The 15,448-nt window shown below is 31.4% G+C and overlaps 1 pseudogene; it reads left to right on the top strand.

Moving 5' to 3' along the window:
• The window catches only part of LOC139889838 (uncharacterized), an 89,432-nt pseudogene that overhangs the window by 277 nt on the left and 73,707 nt on the right, over positions 1-15,448 (top strand).

Raw genomic sequence — 15,448 nt, 5'->3', positions numbered from 1 at the left:
AAAAACGAAATGGAGCATGTGAACAACCGAAATAGTACTTTCCATTTTTATGGTTTTAGTAGTTTTGGATGTCATAAGGTGTACTTTTATGTTTATCATGTTTGACGTGTCTCACACAAGTATAAATTTTGTAAGCATGTCGTGTAATATTCAATATGTCACCTTGGAGTACACTGAAATTTTAAAACCTGTTGTTGCAGACAAATGTATGATATGTATCACGAGTAATTTTGAGTAAGTCAGCTTACTTATACTTTAATGTATGTATATATAGATATAGATATACATATACATTTATATATACATTTATATAAGATTCACAATTTGGTTACATAATATTAGTCAACTATGACATATCATTAACTAAATTTTCTTTTATAAACCCGTGATTAAAAATTTATATAATTATTACTAAAAGTATCATTATTTTTAATCTATCATTATTTTCACAAAAACTATTATTTATACTATCATTATTATTATTAGTAGTATTAAAAGTATTATTTTTATCATTATACCTATTCTAGTATTATTATAACTATATTTTGTAAACAAAAGACTGTTTACATAAAAAGATATATAATACGAAACTTAACTATATTAATATTGTTATTTATTTAAATATGTAAAATAACATATAAAAATTATTAATATAAAAATTTCATCATTAATAAGTTATAAATATAAACTTGTTCGATTACGATTATATATTTTAATATATATACAAATGATATATGTTCGTGAATCTGAGGCCAACCCTGCATTGTTCAATGTCGTCATATGTTTTTTACTACAAAATACAGTATTGTGAGTTTCATTTGCTCCCTTTTTAAATGTTTTTGCAATATATATTTTTGGGACTGAGAATAATGCGCTGCTTTTATAAATGTTTTACGAAATAGACACAAGTACTTAAAACTACATTCTATGGTTGAATTATTAAACCGAATATCGCCCTTCAAGTCTGTTAACCTAAGAATTTAGGGAAATGGCCCCTGATTGACGCGAATCCTAAAGATAGATCTATGGACCTTGACAAGTCCCTTCGCGGTACGAATGCTTTAGTACTTCGAGATTATTATTATACAGACGAGAGGTTCTGTTTGGGGATATTCTATGCATTAAAGTTAGCGTCGGTTACCAGGTGTTCAATCCATATGAATGATTTTTATCTCTATGCAGTTTGCGAAATGCCTGATACGAGATGTGTATTTATGAGAAATGAAAATCTTGTGGTCTATTAAAATGATAAAAATGATCGTTTATGATAAACTAATGAACTCACCAACCTTTTGGTTGACACTTTAAAGCATGTTTATTCTCAGGTATGAAAGAAATCTTCCGATGTGCATTTGCTCATATTAGAGATATTACTTGGAGTCATTCATGTCATATTTCAAAAGACGTTGCATTCGAGTCGTCGAGTTCATCAAGATTATTACTAGGTCAATTATAGTTGGATATATTATGAAATGGTATGCATGCCGTCAACTTTCGATGAAATGAAAGTTGTCTTTTAAAAACGAATGCAATGTTTGTAAAATGTATCATATAGAGGTCAAGTACCTCGCGATGTAATCAAATGTTGAAGACTTCGTCCAGATGGATTAGGACGGGTCTTTACATGTGGTATCATAGCGGTGGTCTTAGCGAACCAGGTCTGCATTAGTGTGTCTAACTGATAGTCGTTAGGATGCATTAGTGAGTCTGGACTTCGACCGTGTCTGCATGTCAAAAGTTTTGCTTATCATTCTTGTCAAAAATTATCTGCTTACCATCCTTAGTCTAGACACATCTTATTGCATTAATTGCATGAATAGTGTATAGACAAAAATTCATATCTTAGCGTATCTGCTAATTCATATCTTAGCGTATCGGTTACTGTAAACTTTGCCTGACATATTCCGTAAATTCCCTCCGTAATCTACGGGATCTTATGTACTATACATAGATATTCTATGTAATTAGAATACCATCCGATATCCGAAAATCATTTCATATCGAAAAATCCTTCATTCAATCGAACGAAATGGAACTCGCCACTAGTTCAAGTTCTTCAGATTCCGACAGCTATTCCGATATGGATACACACTTGAGCTCCGAAAGCAGTGTAACCGGAATGGATCAACCAACCAGTCATCACCAATTATGGATGAATTGGGGATGGGTTCGTAGTCGACGTAACCAATGGAGACGCGAAGAAGGCGATCCTTTCCACCAACCGAATTCACCTCTTGACGAAAAACCTGAATCACTTACCGGCGAACATGTTCGTAATACCATCTTCTCTCTCATTTCCAGAGTAGTTCGACACGATTATATTCTACCCACAATTCTAAACCTTATTCATCCGCTCGTTCCGACAAACAATCATCTCGGAATAATGGAAGAAGTCAACGAGTTTCGCGCTCGAGTAATCAATGTGGAGAATATGGTGCAAAACTTACCAGCTTCAGCAACATCAACAGTACCATCACCACCACCAACAGCAACATCCACATCCTACACCTCAACATCACAATCTGTCCCACGAGCATCAACATCATACGCACCATAGATACCAAGGAGTACCAACAACAATGAACTATGAAGTATTGATCCATAACTTCATTGAAGAAATATTCTGCCAAGAATATGTGGTTTCTAAAAGTTTTAGAGATTACTTAGTTTAGCTCAACCCGAAAAGCAAATGAGATTAATATCATATTAACTCATTAAATTCATGATTACATCTGAAGAAAATATAAATGTATGTATATTTTCATAAAGATTGTAATTAAAAATTCTTTTGTACAAACTGTTAATGGTGAAAATATTTTAACGGGTAGGTAATACCCGAGGAATATTAAGATTCCACATTAATAAGTTACACTGTACATTCTTCGAATCTGATTCAACAGTCATTTACTATCTTACTTACATTCACAGATATACGTATCCGCTCACCGCAGAATGACCATTTTCATTCAATTTCATATTCGGATTTTGACTTATCAGAATTCAACAAGTGGCATAATGAAGAAAACATTTGACAAAATAAAATTTGTTAGAAACAAACAAATTAACTATGAGAAATTCTGTTAAGTATCCACGCTAACAAAATCCTAGCTAACTGATCCTAGCTAACTGTTAATCCCGTATTACATTTTATTTATCGCAATTTATTTATCGCAATTTTAATTCTCGCAATTTTATTTATCGTCATTTAATTTCTGTTATTTATTTTACGCACTTTTAATATCGGGACACGTATACAAAGTTTTGACATATCATATCGACGCATCTATATATATTATTTGGAATAACCATAGACACTCTATATGCTGTAATGCTCGAGTTCACTATACAGGGTTGAGGTTGATTCTTAAATAATATATATACTTTGAGTTGTGATCGAGTCTGAGACAGGTACACGGGTCACGATACGTATTAATTAATTCAAATATTATAAACTGTATATGAATTAATGAATTAGTAACTGTGGACTGCTAACTGTGGACTACCAATATTGGACAATTAAAAATGAATTAAAATACTGATTATAACATATGAAACTAAAAAATTCTTCAAGTTTGCCACTTGATTTCATCTTAAGTCTCATTTGTATCTTGCCGATTACAATCTGCGTTCAAACCCTTCATGATTCTTGAAAACACCTCAATCGAGAGGATGAACCAACTTCATCTCATCTACGGAAGAAAAGATTGATGCACATAGTTATGCACCTGAAAACACTCGGAACCTGAATAAACGTTTAACACGTATCTGTGTTAACTCCTTTGTCATTGTTATTACCGAAAATAACTTTGCAATCCTTCTCCAAAGTAGTCAGTTTTGTCACAGCTCCAGCAAGTCAACTTCGACTTTTCAGTTGAAACAGTCTTATTATAACCCTGATATATACGATTACCCTTTTCGTCATTGTTACCGAGGAACCGTTTATAATCCACCACGTTAGCGGTAAACTTATCAGCAACCGTAATGATCTAGGATTTTCCCGAAAAATCATTATAATTATCAAAACCCCATCATTTACTTATCTGCATCTTGTAACGAGAATTGCCATACGAATCATTGGGAATTAGCAATCAGTATTTTGAAATCTCGCAGCATTGCGACGTCAACAGTTATACATATAACTTCTATCTCCTGGACTTACATACTTCGAATGTGAAGTTTCTGAAAAACATCCCAAACTGCGGAATAGTTCTCGAAATGCTGATGAAGCAGCAAAAACTATAAACGACCTTAACAGTAAAAAGTCTGATTATAAAGCTCAGAAAAAGAGAAGGTTTGGAACTGGAAAACGGATTGAGCAAAGTATGAAGGAGGCTGTGGACAAATCACAAAGACTAAACCTGCCTTCAAAGAATCCAAATGATTCAGTATCTGCTGAAGTCATTAACGAATACCTTACTCCTTACTCTAAAACCCTTGCAGACAATATTCTTCATCATCCTCTGATCTTAAATATTCTAAGATATCATCGTATCTTTCATTATAAATATCCACGATATTTCTGATGATATTGTCATGCTATCCTCATATGAGATTATTTATCTCTTCGCGCTATCTGTGTTACATCTTAAAGAAAACTGTTTTAGTTTCTAAACATCTGAAAACTCCGAGTTTAAATTATGAATGTTTTTGAAGTAGTGTTGGGAACTGAAGCATGAGTTAGTATAATATAATGACACTTGATCAACGTGATTATATTACAGTAAGTCATGCTGAGTTTCTAATGAAACGTGATGATTCACAGACCATAATGTCATCATGTTCATGTTACACGACTCTTGCATTCTATCTAATCTATAAACATATCAAGAATATATTTTCTTGATAGTCCTATCTTTTCTTTCCTTGAATTCTGGTAATTTGACAAGTCAGATTGTACTATTACCATCTCTTCTTAAAACATAAACTATGTTCATTCTGAAATTCATATCTACGAATTTTGGACCATTATTCACTTGACTTAAAGTCGGGAAGAGAAAACAAAAGGATGGAACTCCAATATATAAAGGAAATGGAGGGAGTGAATTTATAGTAAAATATCCGGCAGAGCAATCAAAACAGATTTTCACAATTAATTAAAGAGATCCTAATTTCTTTAATCACCGAAGAATCAAATCTTAATCAGATCACGAAGATTTTCAGTAAATCCCTTGAATTCCGGAATTCAACCATGACTATTGAAAAGTTATGATGAAACTTGTCTATCTCATTCACTATTTAGTGATAGCTTCATTCGTACGCTTCGAGTAATCAAAATCGTTCTATCTATATTATTCAATAATGATAAAACTCTATTTAAGAACTCAGATTCGTCATGAAAACATACCTATTGTCAGCCATGATGATCTCTATCAAATATCGGGGATGAAATTTCTTTAACGGGTAGGTACTGTGACGACCCGGAAATTTCCGACTAAATTTAAACTTAATCTTTATATGATTTCGACAAGATAAGCAAAGTCTGTAATGTTGAGTCTCGAAAACTTTGGAACAGTTACATGAATGCATGTGCCCTTTTGACTATTCCCGACGATTCACGAATAATTGTTTGTAAATGAATATGTATATGTAAATGTAAGTATATGTATATTAATTTGAAATTATAAAATATAATTTAAGCACTAGAATTAAATATGTAAAATAGAATACAAAATAATTCAGTGTAAATTAAAAATGAATCTATGTATAAATATATAGGATTTCTATGTGTAATTATTACATGTTATAAAAGTTATTATAATATATGATTATTAAATATTACATAATTAATAATATACTATTAACAAGAGAAAATGTAAAGGTTATAATAATATTATTATTACTTTCATTATTATTACTAACATTAATGATTAATATCAGTATTAGTTATATTATTAAAGATAATATATAAATATGAAATTTAAAGCATGTAATTTGTTATCCTTACTAATAAGTATTATTATTACTACTTTCATTACTAGTATTAGAATGAATATTTAATATAAATATCAGTGTTATTATTATTATACATAAATAGAAAATTTAATACAAATAATTTGTTAATTATTATTATTATTATTATTATTATTATTATTAATACTATTATTATCATTATTAACATCATAAGTAGTAATAATATTATTATTAGTGTTACTAATAGTATTAATATATTTATACTAGTTAATTATTAAAAATTAAGAAGTAGATATAAATAAGTATGTTAATGCAGATACATATAAATACATATTAGGAAATCAGTATTTATATTATAAAGATAATTATTAATAGTATTTTTACTACTATTATTATTATGTATCAATAAAGCAAATTATTAATAATGTTATTAATAATATCATAAGGACATTATTATAACTAATAAGTTATTATCTTAAAAATTGTTATTTTTAGGATAATTATTATTAATATTATTATTATGTTATTATTATTAATAATAATCAGTATTTTTATTATTTAATAATAATAATTAAGTTTTATAAATAAAAAGCAAATATATATATATATATATATATATATATATATATAAATACTGATAATTAGTGCAGAATAATATATATATCATTACATATTAAACAGATAGCATCAAGTACGTGCAAATTATAACCTATCATTATCAGTATATATTTTTATTATTTTATATGAATTATAAAAATTAGATTGGTACGAATTTGTTATACTTACCATCGAAACTGTTTATGTTTCTTGTAATTGTCGGATGTTGTTACATATCACTTTCAATGACTGAAATCGTTCATTATATATCAAAGTATTTGAGATTGAATCAAAAGAGAAAAGAAAATAAATAAATAAATAAAAAAACCGTAAACACCTCTGTTTCATATATTTTTTTAAAAAAACTTCGAATTCGAATGAAATTCAAAAATGTGGAATTACAGTCTTTTTAGGAATCTTTTAAATGAACTATCTGTAAAGTTTCATACCCCAATTCCTAATATCAAGTATGAATTTTCGAGTCAAAGGTTATTTAAAAAAAAGTCAAACTTTATGTTCTTCACGAAATTCGTTTTTATTTTGATGTTTCTATTAAAATTAATAATTTCTAAAGTTTTTAGGAGCGTTGGAATATCAAATTCAGGTGGCAATTGTGATCCAAAACGTTTACAATTTAGAAATCGAATTTGAGTTCTTATCGAGCTACTGCAGCGGTTTTTCTTTATTTTATTTTTGTTTCAGTTAATTAATTATTAATCACAACATGTCGTTTATGTTTCAATTATGCAATTTAAATCAAATAAACTATAAAATTTGATGTTGGTTTTGATATATGGTTCGTTTAGTTTGTGAAGAAGAAGCATAAAAAGTGAAACAGAAAGATACGGTTTATATAAATATTTTTGGGAAATACAACAGATAAATTGAAATGGATGGAGGGTTATGGGCGTTTGTGTGTGTTCGAGAGGTCTCGGGTTCGAGTCTAGCTTGGGGCAATTTTTTTTTAAAAAGGGCTTATATGAGGTAGTCTCATTTTTAAAAATTTTGTATTATTATTATTATTATTATTATTATTATTATTATTATTATTATTATTATTATTATTATTATTATTATTATTATTATTATTATTATTATTATTATTATTAGTATTGTTATTATGATTATTATTATTATTATTGTTATTATTATTACACTTATCATTATTGTTATTATTATTATTATGAAGTATTGGAATTATTATTATTAATTAGTATTATTAATAATTAGTATTAATATTTAATGTAGTTATTATTATCATTATCCTAAATATTACCATTAACTTGGTTATTATTAATAGAATAAGTATTATTATTATTATTATGATTATGATTAAGATTATTGTTATTATATATTCATTACTATTATTATTATCATTGTTATCTATATCAAAATCAATAAATGTAGTTTTATTTAAAATCTTATAATTATTAGTATTATCAATATAGGTATTACCATTATCAATAGGATTATGATTATTATTATTACTATTATGAGAATGATACAAATTATTATTATTTTATTAATTATAGTACTTGTATCATTTTATAATTATCAGTATTATTAATATTAACACAAGTATTATTATTAATAGTATCATTTTCATTAATATGAGTATCATTAACAAGATTGTTATTATTAAAAATTTATATAATTATTACTAAAAGTATCATTATTTTTAATCTATCATTATTTTCACAAAAACTATTATTTATACTATCATTATTATTATTAGTAGTATTAAAAGTATTATTTTTATCATTATACCTATTCTAGTATTATTATAACTATATTTTGTAAACAAAAGACTGTTTATATAAAAAGATATATAATACAAAACTTAACTATATTAATATTGTTATTTATTTAAATATGTAAAATAACATATATAAATTATTAATATAAAAATTTCATCATTAATAAGTTATAAATATAAACTTGTTCGATTACGATTATATATTTTAATATATATACAAATGATATAGGTTCGTGAATCCGAGGCCAACCCTGCATTGTTCAATATCGTCATATGTATTTTTACTACAAAATACAGTATTGTGAGTTTCATTTGCTCCCTTTTTAAATGCTTTTGCAATATATATTTTTGGGACTGAGAATATATGCGCTGCTTTTATAAATGTTTTACGAAATGGACACAAGTACTTAAAACTACATTCTATGGTTGGATTATTAAACTGAATATCGCCCTTCAAGTCTAGTAACCTAAGAATTTAGGAAAATGGCCCCTGATTGACGCGAATCCTAAAGATAGATATATGGACCTTGACAAGTCCCATTCGGGGTACGAATGCTGTAGTACTTCGAGATTATTATTATACAGACGAGAGGTTCTGTTTGGGGATATTCTATGCATTAAAGTTAACGTCGGTTACTAGGTGTTCAATCCATATGAATGATTTTTATCTCTATGCAGTTTGCGAAATGCCTGATACGAGATGTGTATTTATGAGAAATGAAAATCTTGTGGTCTATTAAAATGATAAAAATGATCGTTTATGATAAACTAATGAACTCACCAACCTTTTGGTTGACACTTTAAAGCATGTTTATTCTCAGGTATGAAAGAAATCTTCCGCTCTGCATTTGCTCATATTAGAGATATTACTTGGAGTCATTCATGTCATATTTCAAAAGACGTTGCATTCGAGTCATCGAGTTCATCAAGATTATTACTAGGTCAATTATAGTTGGATATATTATGAAATGGTATGCATGCCGTCAACTTTTGATGAAATGAAAGTTGTCTTTTAAAAACGAATGCAATGTTTGTAAAATGTATCATATAGATGTCAAGTACCTCGCGATGTAATCAAATGTTGAAGACTTCGTCCAGATGGATTAGGACGAGTCTTTACATGTGGTATCAGAGCGGTGGTCTTAGCGAACCAAGTCTGCATTAGTGTGTCTAACTGATAGTCGTTAGGATGCATTAGTGAGTCTGGACTTCGACCGTGTCTGCATGTCAAAAGTTTTGCTTATCATTCTTGTCAAAAATTATCTGCTTACCATCCTTAGTCTAGACACATCTTATTGCATTAATTGCATGAATAGTGTATAGACAAAAATTCATATCTTAGCGTATATGCTAATTCATATCTTAGCGTATCGGTTACTGTAAACTTTGCCTGACATATTCCGTAAATTCCCTCCGTAATCTATGGGATCTTATGTACTATACATAGATATTCTATGTAATTAGAATACCATCCGATATCCGAAAATTATTTCATATCGAAAAATCCTTCATTCAATTGAACGAAATGGAACTCGCCACTAGTTCAAGTTCTTCAGATTCCGACAGCTATTCCGATATGGATACACACTTGAGCTCCGAAAGCAGTGTAACCGGAATGGATCAACCAACCAGTCATCACCAATTCTGGATGAATTGGGGATGGGTTCGTAGTCGATGTAACCAATGGAGATGCGAAGAAGGCGATTCTTTCCACCAACTGAATTCACCTCTTGACGAAAAACCTGAATCACTTACCGGTGAACCTGTTCGTAATACCATCTTCTCTCTCATTTCCAGAGTAGCTCGACACGATTATATTCTACCCACAATTCTAAACCTTATTCATCCTCTCGTTCCGACAAACAATCTGTAACATCCCGCATTTTTCCGTTAAATTATTTTAACGCCCGTCTTTTTTTTTTTAGATAATATCTTCCATTATCTAAATTCGTACCTTTCGTTGAGTAACGTACTAATATTTCCGTTATTTAATTATAACATTACTCGTTTACTCGAGCATTTTTAAAAATATTTGTTTGGTTAATTCCCGCACCCGACTACAAACTTGAGGGACCGAAGTTGCCAAGTGGGCAAAGTGGAGACTAGTGGTCAACTAGTCATCACCACCCACCTCCCACCTCATTTCTATTTTCTCTCTTCTTACTTTCATTTTTCTTCCATTTCTTCATAATCATTCAATCATCATCTATTTCAGATCTAACAAGCAAACATCAAAACAAATTACATATTTGGAATCCTCTCTTCATCCTCTACATTTTGGTACCAATTTCATCACATTTGGGTAACATTTCTAAAACTCTAGATTTCTCTAAATTCGTGTTTTTGACTTGAAATGGTGTTAGTTAGTGTCTATGGCCGTTTCTAGCATGAATATATGATTTATTTGCCCGATTTTTTGTTTTGGGTAACTAGTATGAACATTTGAAATGGGTTTGCTTAATCTTGAATTTTGGATGAGTAATGTTGTTAAATTGTTAATGTTCAGGTTTTAATTGTGTTACTAGTATCACTAGCTTCGTTTTGATGCGTAGGTTGATTAAGAAAACATCAAACACATGATTATTGATTTTGTGGGTTTTGGTTAGGGTTTGGTAGACTTAAAACGAACTTTCGATGGTTTGAATGCCATGAATTGTTATTAGTAAGTGTTTAGTTGTAATGTATGTTTCTTTACCTTCAAAACGGCATATCATATGTGTGAATTGGATTCCCGAATCTTAAAATGCATTTTGTGAACTTGAAACTTTGAAAATAAACCTTTAATGATCATTTGATGAGATTTAAGTTATTGAAATTGATGTTTTTGCTTGATGAAAAGTGTTTAGTTGTGTTCCTCTTCAAAATACCTTTCCAACGATATAAGATACATGTTTTGGTTGTTTGCGGGTCATAAATTATGAATGTTTGAAGTTTGGTTCGTGCATTTGGGTGTTGCAGCAAAACAGGATCTGATTACTGATCTGGACACCGTCCAGATTATTGGACGCCGTCCAGGCCTTTAATGCTGGACACCGTCCAGAAAATCTGGACGCCGTCCAGTTACACTGCCAGTTTCTGTTTTGTTTTACCATTTTATGAAAAATGTTTGCTATGCTACGCACCTCCGATTCACATGGAAATTGTTCTAACATGCACCTATATGATTAAAAACCTCAGAAAAATAGTTCGGGACCCGACCCGAACGTGTTGACTTTTTGTTGACTTTGACCCGACCAAAGTTTGACTTTTAGTCAAGCTTAACCAAGTACTTATGCAATCGTTCTAATCTTTCTTTTATACTTGATTCTTGCATGAAACTTGACAACGCGACTCACATGCTATATATATTCGAGTCGTAACGAGCCATAGGACTAATTGAACACATTTCACCCGACCTTGTGTCGTAACTGGTTAATTGATACAACTTACTTGTTTAGGTCAAAGCTAAGCAACTTTCATGCACACGTTTACTTTGTGAAGTACATTTATACTCGTGCACCCGAGGTGAGATCATAGTCCCACCTTTTTAACAACTTTTATACTTTTAAATCGTGGGCTGAGAAACATATACTTTGTTACATCTTGTACTACTTACTTTTATGTTTTGAACACAAGTCCGATGAAACAAACATTCTACAGCGAGTTTAGAACAAAATCCTCAATTCGATTATCATTAGTTATACTTGCCGGGTGTAAGCGAGAACTTATGTTGTATGGATCCATATGGGTTTGACAAACCCTCATTCAAACAGTTTGCTACCTTTTACGAATGAAATATATTTTCGAGAAAGAGTGTATGTTCTAACACTATTGTGATGAGATTCTATGGAAGGAATGTTAAGCATTGATAATTGAGTGCTCGCGAACCTCTTTTTGGAATGCAAGTTTTGGATGATCAATTTTATGGAAATACTAAATCTTGCGATTCAAAAATAACGTTTATTACTACATCTATGATTTCACCAACGTTTTTCGTTGACAGTTTTCTATATGTTTCTCAGGTTCATACTTGGCTACTTGATACATACTTCCGCACACTTTGATTTCTTGCTTGGGGGTCAACCATGCATGCATACGCTAGGGATAGCATCTTTGGATTCAAACTTAAAGCATACATATTTACGCTATTTATAGCAATTGTGATTTTCAACTTTTATTATGTCGCAAGTTATTTCATTTATACTTTACAACTTTTGTAAACTTAAACTTGTTGTCGAACCGTTTGGTAAACTAAACTTTGTAAGTCTTGTACTTTTCAAATGAATGCGACATAATTTTGGTCAAACGAGTCTCATATAGGGACTACGACCACGTAACGGGACCTAAGTTAGTGGCGCTGTCAATGACGATTTTGTCGGGTCGTTATAGATGGTATCAGAGCGTTGGTTGTAGGGAACTAGGATATGCATTAGTGTGTCTGACAGAGTCGTTAGGATGCATTAGTGAATTTAGATTACAACCGGATAGTTAGCCATTGCATTCTGACATACATTTGCTATAGATAGCACTTACTTGACTACTTGTGCATTATACTTGAATCATTCTTAGGAAAACTTCTTAATGGTACCAAGTTTTCATCATGCAAATCTGTAATCTACCGCTTCCCGGTAATACACGTAAACTTAAGATTCATACGCGTAAGGACGACGACGACTTCATTAGTCATACTTGTTCGGGAACTCTGTCTCCCAGATTGTTATTCGCCACCGTTTCAACTTACTATCGGTGTCACACCGGTGTTCCTTACTATCTACCACTTCTTGTTACTACCATCACTACTCTAGGTGAGTATCGTCATCACTATTTTTATCACTACGGTTGCGTACTATTCGTTATCATGATTCGTTACACTTCTCGTAACGGAATACATTATTGTTTGACTTGAATCGCATTGACGTGAACAATCATTTATACACTTCCCTCGGGGAACGCTTCTTTAGAGTTGCACTAATTCTTTCGATTCAATACGAGTCACGTTAGAGACATCGTTACACTTTGTTCATTTTAAAACTTCACGATTATACGAACTTGAATCTATGGAGTGATGTGGGAATGGAGGTATGAGTTAGCGTAATATAACGACACTCGATCAACGTGGTTATATTACGGTAAGTCATATCAAAGTTCTAATGACTCGTGATGGTGATTGGACTCGATCACCCTAATCACCACCATGTGCCATGTACATGACTTCATTTTTCTTGTTTGAACATCCGAAAACTCCGAGAATACTGATAACAACCATACCCGGGACACATCTTCGATTATTGTCGAACCATATTTATGCTTCTAAATGAATGGCAAATTCTTTCAACATTAGACGTATGTTACACGTGTATACTATCTCGTTTTCGCACAGTTTTATCGACGAACTACAAACTGTTTGGTATGCTCACATCGAGGTGGAAACTTCTCTCGCATTACACTCGTACTTCCGTTTAAGGAAATCTTTTATCTAAATTCTCAATGGAGAGAGAGAGACTCTTCACATTATACTAGTATTCGCCACGAGGGGGAATATTCCTAACGAACGTTTTCGGAAACCGATAAATCTTTCGCGGCACGAATTTCTTGAGAAACTTGTTCTAACTAACGTTTTCAAGTCCTAACGAACTTGTTCAATATACCTTAAAGAGATGTACCTCGTTTCAGATCGAGATCATCGTTTCACTTCTAGATTTTGGAGTGCCTTACAAAAAGTCTCGGGACCACGTTTAAACATGAGTACAACACATCAACCACATCCCGAAGGACCAAACGAACATACGATTCAAACCTTGGAAACCATAATACGAGTTCGTGTTATCGACTTCAAATTTACTTGAGGAAAAGTACTTGCCTTTAGTCAAATTCTCTTACTACAAAATTTTCTTTCGTGTATTAACGCCGCACCTTTTCGAAACTTTATATGTCTGCAATTATCATTTTACAATTTGTTGGGCCGATGTAGGCAACAATCAAACCACCGGAATTGAACTCATTCATGAAATAACTGATAAGATCATTCAAATCCAGGAGAGGCCCAAGACGATCCGTAGTTGCCAAAAGAGCCATGCAAATGTTAGACGTAAACCTCTCGAATCCCAAGTGGGAAACCGCGTAATGTTAAAAGTTGCACATTAGAAAGGTGTAATCCGTTTCGGGAAATGTAGAAAGCTAAATCCGCGATATTTTGATCCTTTTAAAAATCTTGGGGCGTTTTGGACCCGTTGATAGCCATTTAGATTTTCCGATTCATTCGAGTCTCCGTTCATCCTACATTCTACATATCAAACTTAAAGAAGTGTCTTGACGAACAAGAACTTGTTATTTCTTTTGATGAACATACTATCGATGACAAATTTCACTTCCTAGGAGAACCGGTTGAAATTGTGAATCGTGAAAACCAAACTTTAAAACAACGTAAAATCCCGAATGTCAAGGTTCGTTGAAATGCTCAAGGAAGTACCTTCACTTATCCGTAGAAATGACAACGCAAGATCTCGAGGGAGAAACAACGACTACTACTTCCAACTAAATTTTGGGATGAAATTTCTTTTAAGGTGTAGGTAATGTAACATCCCGCATTTTTTCGTTAAATTATTTTAACGCCCGTCTTTTTTTTTTAGATAATATCTTCCGTTATCTAAATTCGTACCTTTCGTTGACTAACGTACTAATATTTCCGTTATTTAATTATAACATAACTCGTTTACTCGAGCGTTTTTAAAAATATTCGTTTGGTTAATTCCCGCACCCGACTACAAACTTGAGGGACCGAAGTTGCCAAGTGGGCAAAGTGGAGACTAGTGGTCAACTAGTCATCACCACCCACCTCCCACCTCATTTCTCTTTTCTCTCTTCTTACTTTCATTTTTCTTCCATTTCTTCATAATCATTCAATCATCATCTATTTCAGATCTGACAAGCAAACATCAAAACAAATTACATATTTGGAATCCTCTCTTCATGTCATAACCCGTCCTTAACCATAAGAACGTGTTAGATAACGTATGATTTCATTGCGAGGTATTGACCTCTATATGCGACATTTTTAAAAGAGAAACTGCATATATTATACATTACAAACCATAACCATTATTTTTGTTACAAGCTTTAGACAATAAAAAGATGATTATCGTTTAGCGATAATCTTCGACTTACAAACTTTACATATAATGATAACAACACGATTTCGAGCATATT

Source organism: Rutidosis leptorrhynchoides, chromosome 2, assembly GCF_046630445.1.
Source record: "Rutidosis leptorrhynchoides isolate AG116_Rl617_1_P2 chromosome 2, CSIRO_AGI_Rlap_v1, whole genome shotgun sequence".
Lineage (NCBI taxonomy): Eukaryota > Viridiplantae > Streptophyta > Magnoliopsida > Asterales > Asteraceae > Rutidosis > Rutidosis leptorrhynchoides.
Note: the sequence above shows the minus strand (reverse complement) of the source record. Positions and strands in the feature narration are given on the sequence as shown.